Consider the following 13,773-nt stretch of genomic DNA (forward strand, 5'->3'; position numbering starts at 1 on the left):
AAAGGAACAGTGTATAAGACTATCACATGTGTGTGGTCTGAATTTGCTACACCTTTGCACAGAAAGGTTAATACCAAATATAAGGGCAGAGATGTTATTTGTGTAATTCTCTTTGGAGATTTATTAAAAGCTAATCAAATAACCAAAACCATTTTGCTTCACTCAGTGGTGGGGTCAGGAATCGGATGCAAAGCCATACTGTACTATAAAGCAGTGCTTTTTGATGATGGGGTTGGGGGCTTAGGCCTGGTTGGCTCCCCCAAAACATAACAAAACAAGCAAATGCCCCAAGTGATTGCTAAGAATCACCTGGAGAGATATACTAACAAAACTATTTTTAGAATGCCTTCTACATTCCACCCTTCTGTTTGTTTACTCATGCAGTTCTACCACAAAGGCAAAACTCACATCTCCTTTGAAAGGGAAGACAGAAAAGTTGCAAAAGAAGGGACGGCACAGGGTTTTATTTAGTATAATACGGACACTGTAACTGGTAAGCACTATATCAAACTTTCTTCATCAGCTAAAGAAAAAAATCCAGCATGCCAAATGTGCCTTTGCTCAAAGAGCACTGCAACAGCTAACGTTTGCAGTGTCAAATGGCAGTGACATGAACTCCCTCCAGTGCACAACAACAACAAAATGCCACTAGAGCAAAAGGAGAAACAAGCTTAGTGTTGAAGGTTACTCTTCAAAAAGCATGATCAATTTGAAACTGTAATATTATCTTCTGTACTTTAAGAGCAAACCATACAAATGCCACTGCAATTAACAAAGCCTTCGAGTTGGCTGGAACACCAGACTGCCTACTATGAACTCACTTGGGAAAAGGTGAGAAACCATTCTTTCCAAAAGCCTCAGGTTCTACCACCAAGCCATTCCACAACAGAACGCCTGGCCACAATCACACACCATTTTTAAACTCCTTTAGGACAGGAACCACACCTACCTCTCTGAGTCAATAACCAGTAATGCCTAATACATGCTAGATACTCAAAACATCCGAATGAATGAAAAAGTGCTCATCACTACTCCCTTCTAAACACAGACATTAGTTAAGACTTACCACTTAAGTACTACGCACTTACCACCCGCTTAAATATATCAGTTCAGGTATAAAAGTTAAAAAAAAAAAAAGAAATTAGAATACAACAGGGTCGTGAGGACTAAGCTTCAGCTTGGACAGTATCTTCAGAAGCACTCACAACTCACCTTCCAGTTCTTAGACTCAAATCTGAGCAAACTCTCCCAAGTCTGAAGACAAACACACTAATAGGAGACTCTATTAATCCGTGGATGAGAAGTCATGCGGCTAATCAGCTGCTTAAGTCACAAGGAAGAGACAAGAGCCTGTTCTTTTGGAATCCAAAGAGAAGATACAGTATTTTCAACAGGAAAGAACCAACTGGCTAGATACCCACACACTAAGGTTTGAAGAAAGGCTGTCCACACGGCAGGATTGCCAGACTTAACTTGTTTGACCAAAGATTTAAATAACAAAATTCTTCAGACCTCAATCGAGCACTCTGCTGGAACCGTAGAGCTTCTACTTTACGAGCACTACACTACAAACAAGCTGTGTTAAAAGTCACAACCGCACAGAGAACAGCTTACGGTTTATTAGGTAGCACTAAGGCAGCTACCAGAACAGGCTTTCAAATGCATCACTAAAAACAAAGGAGGCAGAGAGAGGCAGATACACCAGACAGCGAAAGATGGATCACAAACTTCAGCAGCATGGGAAAGCAGTACAACCCAGGGGCTGATCAGAGTACTCCGGAGTCTGACCGCCCGGGGTCGAATCTCCCTCCAGAAGTTATTTACGGTGACCTTGGACAAACAAGTTAACCTCTCCGTTCTCTGACAATAATGGTTACTTCAGAGGGCCGTTCCGAGAATTAAACATAATGATCTGTGCAAAGTTCTTGCCCATCTGCCCAAAATACAACACACGCTCAAATGCTTGCTATTATTCTTCTCGATTTTCCACTTTTAAGAACCACTAGGCACCAAGGTTCAATTTAATGCGGTAGAAGATCCCCCGACGCGGTGGAATCCCAACACAGCCCGACAGCCAAACACCATCTTCCCCCCCCCCCCCCCAGTAAGTTTGAAAACTTCTCTCAGGATTTACAACATACTTAGGACAAAAAGCTCCCTGTCTCCCAGAGCCAGAGGCGTCTCACATGTATACAAGTGCTTGGGGAGAGCCCAGTGCACGTGATCTGACTCACTGCCTTGACTCAGTTGCTGTCAGGGAACCTCTCTCATTAGCAGGGTCGGGCTGTTCAACTGAACAGACAGATAGGAACGTGGCTCAGCCTTGGGCGCCTGTTAACAAGGCCCGCGCGGTCGGCGGGTCCCGGGCCAGCGTCCCCCGGACAAGTCAGCGGGCGGGGTCGGCTCCGACACACTCCGGCTAGCTACTCCCAGAGCCCCAGCCCAACAGCGCGTCCCGCCGCGGCGCAGGGCCCCCAGTGCCCAGAGGCCACCCGAATCAGGAGACCCTCCCGGGTCTCGGGTCTTGACGCCACCAATAAACAAGGCGTCCGGGACAGCCGGCCCGGGGTCCGCAACCCGACCAGAGGTCACACCCCGCGACCTCTGACCTCCCCCCCGGCCGGGCGCGGTCCGGGCCTGCGCTTGGGCCCTGGGCGACGCGGAGTTTCCCCGCGAGGCCTGCGCTGGGTCCAGAGCCTGCCCAAGACACGGACAACGCGAGGCCCAGGCGACCGAGGAGCTGAGGAGGGGGATGGGACCAGGCCACCGGCCGGGCTGGGCCCAATGCTTACCGCGGCCGCTCCGCTGGGGGCTCCGGGCCGGGCGCGTAGCTAGGGCTCCCACCGAGGAGGAGATGCAAGGGAGGACAGAGGCAGAGAAGTCCAAGTTCCGGTTCCAGAGGCCTCCTCGGCACTCCCCAAGCTTTCAACGCCGCCGCTGCCGCCGCCTCAGGCTTTATGGCCAAGACTCCGGCTCCGCTCCCACTTCCGCCACCGCCGCCGCCCCGAGCGGAAGTACCTGTCACGAGACGCTCGACGCCAAGAGTGCGGGGGAGGAGCCCCGCCTCAATCTTCCGTCACGTTCCGGCCGCCTCTGGGCTGAACCTTGATCATGTGGCACAAACATGTCTGCCCCTTGGTGGTTGTCGCCATCTTTGAGGCTCGTACAATGAGCAGGACGGCGCCATGTTGAACCCGCAAACGGATGTCTCAGCCATTCCCTGTTACCCTGGAATAATGAATGCCAGGGAAGAGAGGACGTGAATAAACTGGCTCTTCCATTAGTGTCCTTCTGCAGAAGGCCCTGATCACAACTAAAGAGTCCTACTGTGTGCCCTGAGTTCTTCAGGATTCACAAAGCATGCTGTAGGAACAGGCTTTCTTAGGGAGAAATCTGAGTGTTAAGACACAAGAGAGTGGTTTTTTGACAAACTCACAATGGGTTGAGGAAGGGCACCCGTATATATTGAGTATCTCCCGTGACCCTGTACTATATACCTTTGGATCATCTCCATTTTAACCACTTTAGGGAAAGATTATGTTCACCATTTTGCAAATAGGCAACAGAGACCCACTACAAGTCACTCGGCATCGCTCCACGCAGTAATTGGTAGAGTGGGATGTGAATCAAGGGATGTCTGATGTCAATGTGCATAATCGAGTAGACGGCAAATGACTGCACCAATTGTGTTACAGAGTGATAAAGACATGGAGGTAAATTAGACACTACCAGAACATTTTTTTTTCTGGCAGAAGAAAGGGTCCAAGAAAACGGAAAAAACAGTGTAATCCAACTAACATGAGGTCACTTCTTAGTGAGTCACAGACATGCCAGGTGGAGCTGTCACACAAAGTAAACTTTATTTGCAGCAAATAAGGAGATTGCTGAGGAATAACTTCCGAAGCCATGACTTCCTGAGCGAGGGTGAATAGGTTCCTTTTACTTATAGGGTTAGGATGAATATTTAGATGGAAGCCTTGTCATCCTATGTAGAGGGGGGCAAAAGGAGGCGCAGGCACCTTAAGGAAACATGCCTATACATACATCGTATGTTATGTATATGAGGCGTATGCTCCTCCTTGGGCAGAGATTTTCCTATTATAATGAGGTAATTGTAACTGTCAGTCACTCCACGGATCTCTCCATGGTCCATCTGCACAGGCATGAGTGGGGGGTTAAGTTTAAACTGGTCTGGGTGGTCTAGGCAGTTGTTATTGCTTGAGAGGTATTTCTGTTTCCATCTGGGATGTTATGTCCCTCAGGTCTTTCGCCTGAGTTAAGAGATAAGCTGGAAAGAAGAGCTTAAGGAAAAAGGTGAGAGAAAGGTCAGTGAGTACAATAAACAGGTAGGCAGTAAAGGTCAGGCTTTGGGGCCCAGCTGGTGACTCTCTGAGCTTAGGAGGGTGGGACACCCTACCAAGCACCTGCCCCATCTGAGCACATTAAGATCAACTCAGAACTCAGATCAACATCTTCGACAACATGCTCTTCTCATAGTCCTTTCCTGTCTTGGTTCATGAAAGCTTCATTCTTTCAGTTGCTCGGTCCAAAAAATGTTGGAATCATTCTTGTCTGCTGTAGTGGACTGAATAGTCACCGGCCAAAAGGTAAGCCTATACTGTGGAACCTGTGGATGTGACCTGATTTGGAAAAAGGGTATTTGCAGATGTAATTAAAGATCTTGAGATGAAAGCATCCTGGATTATCCAGGTGGGTCCTACATCCAATGACAAGTGTCCTTAGAAGATACACACGGGGTACAAACACACAGAGAAAAGAAGTCCATATGAAGATGGGGTCAGAGATTGGAGTGAGTAGCCACAAGCCAACGAATGCTGACAGCCACCAGAAGCTGAAAGAGACAAAAAAGGTGGAAGGGTAGGGTGGGGGGTGGAGGCTTTGATTTTGAATTTTCTATTTGAGATGTATTTGAGAGAATATATTTCTGTTGTTTTAAGCCACCAAGCTGGTGGTGATTTGTTTACAGCAGTCCTGGAAAATGAATTAAACTCCCCTCTCTCTTGTACCTCTCATTCACAGCCTTCAAAAGATATTCAGAGCATGACCACTTACTATCTCTGCCATTACCACCTGTTCTGAACCTCCATCACTTCTCCCCTGGATTGCAGTAAAAAATCGTGCTTTCCTGCTCCCACCTCACTCCTTGTCAATTCTTAACACAGCAGCCAGAGTAATTCTATAAAAATGTCAAACCATGTCATTCTCCTGGTCAAACTCTTCCCATAAATCAGACTAAAACTAAAAGCTTTACAAGCAAAAGGTCCTACCCCATCTGATCCCCAAATACCTCTCTGACCTCAGATAGGTCTGCTCAAACTATATTAGTTTAAGAAAAGAGAAGGCACACATCTAACTCAGGTCTTTGCAGTTGTATTTCGTTCTGTCTGAAAGACTCTTCCCTCAGATACCTGTACAGCCACTCTCACTTTTCTCAGGTCTTGACTTCAATGTCATCTCCTCAGTGAGAATGGCCTTTCCTATTTAAAATGGAAGTTCTCCTTCCTACCGACACAAAATACCACTTGCTATTTCCCTGCTTGCTTTGTTTGTTTGTTTATATTGCTTACTTGCTTATTGCCCATCTCTCCACTAGAATGGCATCTCCATAAGAGCAGGCATTTTTGTCTATTTCATTCATAGCTATGTCCCTGATCCCTAGAATAGTGCTAGGGCACAGTCGGTGCTCAAGGAGTACCTTTCGCAGAGGAATAGAAATTGGAAATAGTCTCAAAGGCCAAGAATTATGGAAACTGCGCCCCATCCTGCAGCCTTACAAAATGCTAGGATTGAAGATAAGCAATTACAGAACACAGGGAAAGACAGAGCACAAAAGGAGAAACCTGTGAGCCCCTGCCTTCTAAGAAGCTGACTGAGGAGGCTATTCAGATGTAAACACGGGCTATTTCTTGTGGAAAAGAAGGGATGACTCAGAAGAAACTCACCAGAGGGTAGAGTCAAGAGCTGCAGAGAATCGGTCCCAGGAAGCAGTATTGGACCAGAATCTAAGAGCTGGCAGCGCATACCTAACTGGGTTTCAGAATTGCTATGACCCAGGGTAGCCACGTCACTCCCGTTTTCCCCCTTTGTTGGAACAGAAGTGTCTGCTTGAGATCTGGTGAGCTCAAGCCTGGTCAACTCTACTTGCTGGGTATCTGGAAAGCAGAAAACCCGTCTGTAGCTTGCACGTCTTCAGATCAAGAGGAATAGTACTCAAGAAGCTGTTCTTGAGGAATCATCTGTACCTGATCTGTACCTGGACCTGATTTATATGATAAGATGCATTATGAGCCAATGATATTTTGGGATGAGACTTCAAGGGTCCTTGGGAGGAAGTAAATATCTTTTGCACATGGAAGTAATAGAAATAATTTGTGTCTAGAAGGTGGTCTGTTGTAGATTAAAGGCAGTAGTAAATTCTTTGCTCCTACTTCGAGATGTGGAGTCTACTTCCCTTCCTTTTGAATTTGGGTGGGGACGGGGGCACCTGGGTGTCTCAGTCAGTTAAGGATCCAACTCCTTTTTTTTTTTTTTTTTTACATTTATTTATTTTGAGACAGAGAGAGACAGAGCATGAGCAGGGGAGGGGCAAAGAGAGAGGGAGACACAGAATCAGAAGCAGGCTCCAGGCTCCCAGCTGTCAGCACAGAGCCCGATGCAGAGCTTGAACTCACAGATTGCGAGATCATGACCTGAGCCGAAGTCGGATGCTCAACCGATTGACCCACCCAGGCACCCCATGGAGTTTGCTATTTAAACATGGCAAGTTTCAGGGGCACTTGGGTGGCTCAGTCGGTTGAGCATCTGACTCTCAGTTTCAGCTCAGGTCATGATCCCAGGGTTGTGGGATTGAGCCCCATGACGGGCTCTGCTCTGAGCCTGCTTGAGATTCCCTCTCTCTCTCTCTCTCTCTCTCGCTCTCGCTCTCGCTCTCGCTCTCGCTCTCGCTCTGTCTCTCTCCCTCTGCCCCTTTCCTCAGCTTGCGTGCTCTCTCTCTATATATAAAATAAATAGAAATGAAACAAATTAAAAAAAAAGAAACATAGCCAAGTTTTGCTCAAGTTTTGCTTCCTTGGCAGTTCCTACTAACCCAGGAGTCACTTGCTGGCTGTCCCTCCATGCCTGCTCTAATCTTCCCTTTTTTGGTACTTCCCCAGTCTAAGCCCCTGTGCCTTTGAGAAACTCACTTGAGCAATGTGGGCCTCAATTTCCTCATTCAAAAATGGTAGTGGGGCGCCTGAGTGGGTCAGTTGGCTAAGTGCTAACTTCGGCTCAGGTCATGATCTCACGGTCCATGAGTTTGAGCTCCACGTTGGGCTCTGTGCTGACAGCTCAGAGCCTGGAGCCTGCTTCAGATTCTGTGTCTCCCTCTCTCTCTGCCCCTCCTCCACTCAATCTCTCTCTCTCTCTCTCTCTCTCTCTCTCTCTCTCTCTTTCAAAAATAAAATAAACATTAAAAAAATACATGGAATTGATAACACCAACTCTGAGTTATTGTGGGAATCAGATGTGAAAGTGACTTATCAAGTACTCTATCACATGTAGGAGAATGAATGAAGTTATATATCAGTTGCTGGGTGAGATAAATCTGGGGTGGTGGCTTCAGGCATCTTTCTGCTAAATGTAGTGAAGGAAACAAAGATCCATTCATTTGTTCATCCAAAACAAATCAGTCCTCAGCTTGCAGGACAACCCTAGGAACAGAGAGATGTACCAGCCACGGTCCCGGTGCTCCAAGAGGTCCCAGTGTTGTGTGTGTGTATGTGGTCAGGGGTGTACCTACAAAAAGACAACCTCACATTACACAAGGTCTTCTTCCTCTTCCCATAACACTAGCCACAGACTGCTTTCCAGAGCTTTCCTGCTCACAAGGCTGCACTTTAGCCCTCTGCCCACAGTAACCCTGTTAGGAATGGGCACTTGACCAGCTCCAGGGAAATCAAGGCTAATAACTCTCAAGTCCAGGGGTTCCTGAGTGTTGCAGTTGGTTAAGTGGCTGACTTCGGCTCAGGTCATGATCTCACAGTTTGTGAGTTCAAGCCCCATGTAGGGTTCTGTGTTGAGAGCCTGGAACCTGCTTCAGGTTCTGTGTGTCCCTGTCTCTCTGCTCCTCCCCGGCTTTCTCTCTGTCTCTCAAAACAGAATGAACGTTAAAAAATTTTTTTAAAAACCGCTCAAGTCCAGTTCTTTTTTGGGGTGGAGGAAGGCAGATTTTTGGAAGAGAGAAGACGTTTTCCCTGTGGATAAAGAGTAAGACATGTCTAGAATTGCTGGAGGATTTCTTGTCACCTTGAGGGCAGACCGCCTGGGAGTCTTTACTTACTAAATAACAGAAGAAAACAGGGGTGCCTGACTGGCTCAGGTGGTAGAGCATGCAACTCTCAATCTCAGGGTCATGTGTTCAAGCCCCACGCTGGGTTTTACGTAAAAAATAAAAACAGAGGAAAACAAAGAGATGGTGAGGGACATGTCTTAGGGTTAAAATCTGGGCACTTGTATCCAGTGATGCCTGAATCCACCTGCCTCCTCCCTCCCCCATTTCCCCAACCCCATCTCCACTCCACCCTCCAGCCTTCACCACTTGTTTAAGGGAAAGTCACAGCCATTCCCAGGGGCCAGCCTCAAGCAGGAGCTACAGCGGCTTCAGGTCCCAAGTCCCGCCCAAGTGGACTTACACAGGCTTTGGTGACTCTTCTACGGACTGCTCAAAAGAGGCAGGAAATACAGCCCAGAAATGAAGGGGGGTGAACATCCCCCTGGATAAACTCTGATCAACGGGACTCAGGATTTGGGGACTGAGAGGTAAAGTCTTGCTTTTATCTTTCCCCAGTGGATGGTTCCAAATGCCTGTCTAGAGATATCTCATGGGACTAAAGTTGTCAGAATTAGCAAATAAAAAGACTTGGCTTAGAGCCGTCTGGGTGGTTCAGTCGGTTAAGCGTCCAAGTTCAGCTCAGGTCAGGATCTCATGGTTCATGGGTTCAAGCCCCATGTCGGGCTCTGTGCTGACAGCTCCGAGTCTGGAGCCTGCTTCGGATTCTGGGTCTCCCTCTTCCTCTCTGCCCCTCCCCAGCTCGTGCTCTGTCTCTCTCTCTCTGTCTCTCAAAAATAAATAAATGTTAAAAAAAATTTGTTTTTAATTTGGCCTAAAACATTATTCGTATTCATCTGGAATTCAAATTTACCTGGGCGTCCTATATTTTTTTTTATTTTTTTATTATTTTTTTTTTTTTAAAAGTTTTTTTTTCAACGTTTATTTATTTTTGGGACAGAGAGAGACAGAGCATGAACGGGGGGAGGGGCAGAGAGAGAGGGAGACACAGAATCGGAAACAGGCTCCAGGCTCCGCGCCATCAGCCCAGAGCCTGACGCAGGGCTCGAACTCACGGACCGCGAGATTGTGACCTGGCTGAAGTCGGACGCTTAACCGACTGCACCACCCAGGCACTGAGTGCTATATTGATCTGGCAGCCTGTATGAGACCCAGCAACCAGCTGTGCCTGCTGAGGCTGTGACCAGTATGATAACACATTACCTTCTGTTTGTTTTCCCTTCTCCCCTGTCCTTTTCTCACTTTGCTTTTTCTTTCACTCTTGCTGCCCAGGTAATGAACTCAACAATAAAGCAGCAGCATGTCAGGCTTGGTCTCAGGTGCTATGTGCTAGGAGCCAAGCCTTGCACATAAGGCAGTTCAAGTTAGATTTCTGTCACTTACATCCGAGAGTCCTGATGAAAACTCGGCCTGTTTCCTGTTCTGTGGAACGAGGATAGGAGTTTCCACCCCATTGATAGCCTAGGATGGATGAGAAGGTCCAAAGACCTTATGAAGGGCAAAGTGGCAACCCCACAGCCAGTAGTAGGTCACTGCAGTCACCCCAGAAGACAGGAGGTTGAGTCCCAGAGCTGGCCCCTGCCACACTGAGTTAATGAGGCTAGGAGAAAGGGCTGCTAACCATTCAGTGGCCGTGGGGTCCTTCTGTGTTCTCTCATATGGGTGATGTCTGCCCTGGGGACCACTGCCAAGGTGGACCACTGTATTTGTTTCAGACTTTGCACTTCAGATTAATAAGCACCACGCGGACCAGGGAGTCCTGCTGCCACCCAGGCATTCTTTCTAGAGTGTGGATCGAAGCCCCCCTCTAGCCTCTGAAGCCATCATCCCGACAATGCTATGGGTGCTTTGTCCTGCCTTTAGCAACACACGCCCATCCCTGTGTGTGCCTCTGGTCCCCTTTGCCCGGGATGCCCCTATACCATGGTCTTCAAGGCCCTACATCATTTGGCCTTTGTCTATCTTTCATGAGTTTATTCATGCAACAAACCTAGTTTGAGCACTTACTGTGTGCATTATTCTAAGCCCTGGAGAGAGAGCAGTGAACAAATCAGACAAAACCCTTGCCCTCGTGGAACTTACACGAGGCAGACACAGAAAATAAACCATATAAATAAGTGAAATACATAGCATACTAGATGGCGATGTGTGATGGAGAAAAATACAGTGGGGAAGTGGGGTTGGCGAAGGACCCTGCCCCCAGCTAGTCTCCCTTTCTCCCTTGATCGGTCCACTCCTGCCACACTGGTCTTCTTCCTGTCCTCAAATACATCAGAGTTGTTACCACCATGCCTTCTTAGGTCCTCTGTCTCAACTATTTCCCCTCTCCTCCATTCTGAAGATCTTTACACAGCTGGATCCTTCCTACCATTGGAGTCTTAACTCAAATGACACTATAGGTGACCCCCTGGATCACCCTGTCTAATGCACTTCTCAGTAGTTCTTTATCCTATGGCCTTGTTGCATGGTATCATTTTCTCCATATCATCTCTAGTTGCAAGAGGAGGTGGTAAATGAAGGACAGGGTTAGGCAGCTGCCTTCTGGCAACAGCTGTTTGCCATGGAAGTGGGAGAAGAAACTTTGGTGGACAGCTTTCTGCCTCTGACACATATACAGCATGATACATGCTACATACAGGAAACAAAGGGGTGAGGGTGGCCCAAGAGAGGCACCTGATGTAGCCTGAGAGACAGAGGAGTCATGGGCGGGCTTCCCAGAGAAGGTAGTGATGAGGTGACTCATGAAGGGTAAGAAAGAATCTTCTGGGCAAAGGAAGAAGGAGGTTACTGCCAACAGAGGAATGACTATGTGCAAAGGTTTGGAGAAAAGAGAGAGCATGTCATAACTTATTTTGTTTAACTTTTTAAATGTTTGTTTATTTTTGAGAGAGAGACAGAGTTGAGCAGGGGAGGGGCAGAGAGAGAGGGAGACACAGAATCCAAAGCAAGTTCCGGGCTCCGAGGTGTCAGCACAAAGCCCAACGCAGGGCTCGAACTCATGAGCCGTGAGATCATGACCTGAGCCGAACTCAGACGCTAAACTGACTGAGCCACCCAGGCGCCCCCTGTCATAACTTATTCCAGAAATTGATGATGGTTCAGTGTTCCTAGGAAACAGCGTTAGAGGAAAGAAAGCAAGAGCTGCAAGGAAACCTAAGAAGAAAGAGTAGGTCATAATAGGATGTGAACACCTTTGACCTAGATGTTGCCAGGGGCCTTTTCCTGTTTTCCTGGTATTGACAATTGAAGTAGATGCAAGGTGGAGGACAGTGTTGAGGACCTCGCATTTAAGGATGATTAAGGATGTCTACTAAGACCGGGGCAAGAACAGGCACTGCCCTGGGAGTATACAGAGAAGTGGCAGGACTGGCCCTACCACAGTCACCCTCCTCCCCCGCCCCTCCATGAGCAAAAGTATGGGAAGAGGTGAGACAGGGAATCCATGTAGGCTCAGGGTCCACTGGGGACTCCTGGGTTTTTTTTTTCCCTTCCCCACCATTGCCAAGGTGAGGGGATTCTATGAGACTTACTCTTAAAGCTGGGGTGGGGGGCTATGAGCAAGATTGATGTGCATCTGGTTTCCCAGTGGAACCTCCACTTAGGCAGCAGGTGTGTTGATCCTGCCCTCTGCCTCCCTGGACAGAGAAAGGGCAGGGACATGAGGACAAGAGGAGGCTGCAGGGGAGCTGCCAACAAACCCTCTGGGGTGAGGCTAATGGGCAGGAGTTTCCCAACATCAAGGGTTTGGGCCAGAAGGGCATCGGGCTTGAGCCACTGTATCAGCTACCTATTGCTGCAAAACAAAATACCCTAAAACTTAGAGCCATGAACCAATAGTCATTTATCATGTCATGATTTCCGTGGACCAGGAGTTCAGATGGAGCACAGTACACATGACCTATCTCTAGTCCATGATGTCTGGGACCTCAGCTAGAAGCTACCATCATCTGAAGGACTTACCTGGGGCTGGAGAATCTACTTCCAAGGTGACTCACGCACATGGCCGGCAAACTGGTGCTGACAAATTGGTTTCTTTCCATATGGGCCACTCCAAGGGACTGTTTGTCCTTATGACACGGAAGCTGACTCCCCCTGAGAAAATAACCCAAAGGACCAAGATAGAAGCTGTAATGTCTGATACTACCAAGCCTCAGAAGTCATACACTGTCACCTGTACAGAATTCGACTCACCATACAGTTCAGCTCTGATTCTGTGTAAGAGGAAACTACAGCAGGAAATGAACACCAGGAGGTAAAGATCATTGGGCCCAAAGTGGAGGCTGGAGACCACATCCCTGTTTTGCCTTCTCACCCAGAAGGGCTGGTGAGGGAAGGGGAGATCCTTAAGCGGATTGGGGGTTTATCCTCAGCAGAGCTGAGTCAGATCTCCCTCATTATGATTTTGATCTATGGGAAGACCCCACAGGGTTCTGTGCATAACTCACACATGCCCTGTTAGAAATGCAGGCCCCACGGAAGAGGTCAAGGATCAGTGAGCATAGCCAGAGAAGCAGCCACGGCCCTGTATCATCTCCTAAAAAGACCATCTTCTCCCCACTGCTCTGGAGTATCACCTTTCTCATAAATCAGATGACTGCATATTTATGGGTCTATTTCTAGACTCTGTCCCGTTCCACTGAGCTGTTTGCCTATCTTCATGCCAATACTACATTGTATTAATTATTATACTTACGTGAGTAAGTATCTGGTATCTGGTAGCGTAAGTCCACCACCCTTGTTCTTCCTCTTCTGAATTGTCTTGGCTCTTGCTGGCCCCTTGGATCTCCATATACATTTTAGAATCAACTTGTCAATTTCCACACAAAAAATTCTGCCATAAATGTTGACTGGAATTGCATGGCATTCGTAGATCCATTTGAGGAGAATTTTGCCGAGTTACAAAGTTAGGACTCAAATATTTGCTTCTGTACATGTTACACTTCAAAAAACATTTCATGTCAGGGGCACCTGGGTGGCTTAGTCGGTTAAGCGTCCGACTCTTGGTCTCGGCTCAGGTCATGATCTCGCGGTTCATGAGCTGGAGCCCCAACCGGGGCTCTGTGCTGACGGCACGGAGCCTGCTTGGGATTCTCCCCCTCCCTCTCTCTCTCTCTCTCTGCCCCTCCCCATATTGTTCTGTCTCCGTCTCTCTCAAAATAAATAAACTTAAAAAAAAAAAGAGTCGGATGCTTAACTGACTTAGCCACGCAGGCACCCCAATACTGCTTTTGACAGAAAGGGAGTTGATTTAAATTGTCTTTTAATTTATTTTTTTAAAGAAAACTTTGTATCACCATTATAAGGGGATAATGAGTCTCTCTTAACATATAAAGATAACTGCCAGAATAAGCATACTTAAGCATTATTGAACTATAGGTAGATATTGTCTGGCGGAGATTTTAAGAATGAACCTCGCTCTTTCT

At 47.5% G+C, this 13,773-nt stretch overlaps 1 protein-coding gene across 1 annotated transcript in view; it reads right to left on the reverse strand.

The window, feature by feature from the left end:
• RAB7A (RAB7A, member RAS oncogene family) overlaps window positions 1-2,997 on the reverse strand; it is a 70,651-nt gene extending 67,654 nt beyond the window's left edge. The window contains exon 1 of the mRNA XM_047097105.1: window positions 2,793-2,997. The gene's annotated coding sequence lies outside the window, so the exon portion shown is untranslated. The remainder of the gene's footprint in view (window positions 1-2,792) is intronic.
• Window positions 2,998-13,773: the final 10,776 nt, after the last annotated feature.

This window comes from Lynx rufus, unplaced genomic scaffold, assembly GCF_022079265.1.
Source record: "Lynx rufus isolate CCGP_SWC_20201006 ecotype Redwood Valley unplaced genomic scaffold, mLynRuf1.p SCAF_4, whole genome shotgun sequence".
In the NCBI taxonomy this organism is placed as follows: domain Eukaryota; kingdom Metazoa; phylum Chordata; class Mammalia; order Carnivora; family Felidae; genus Lynx; species Lynx rufus.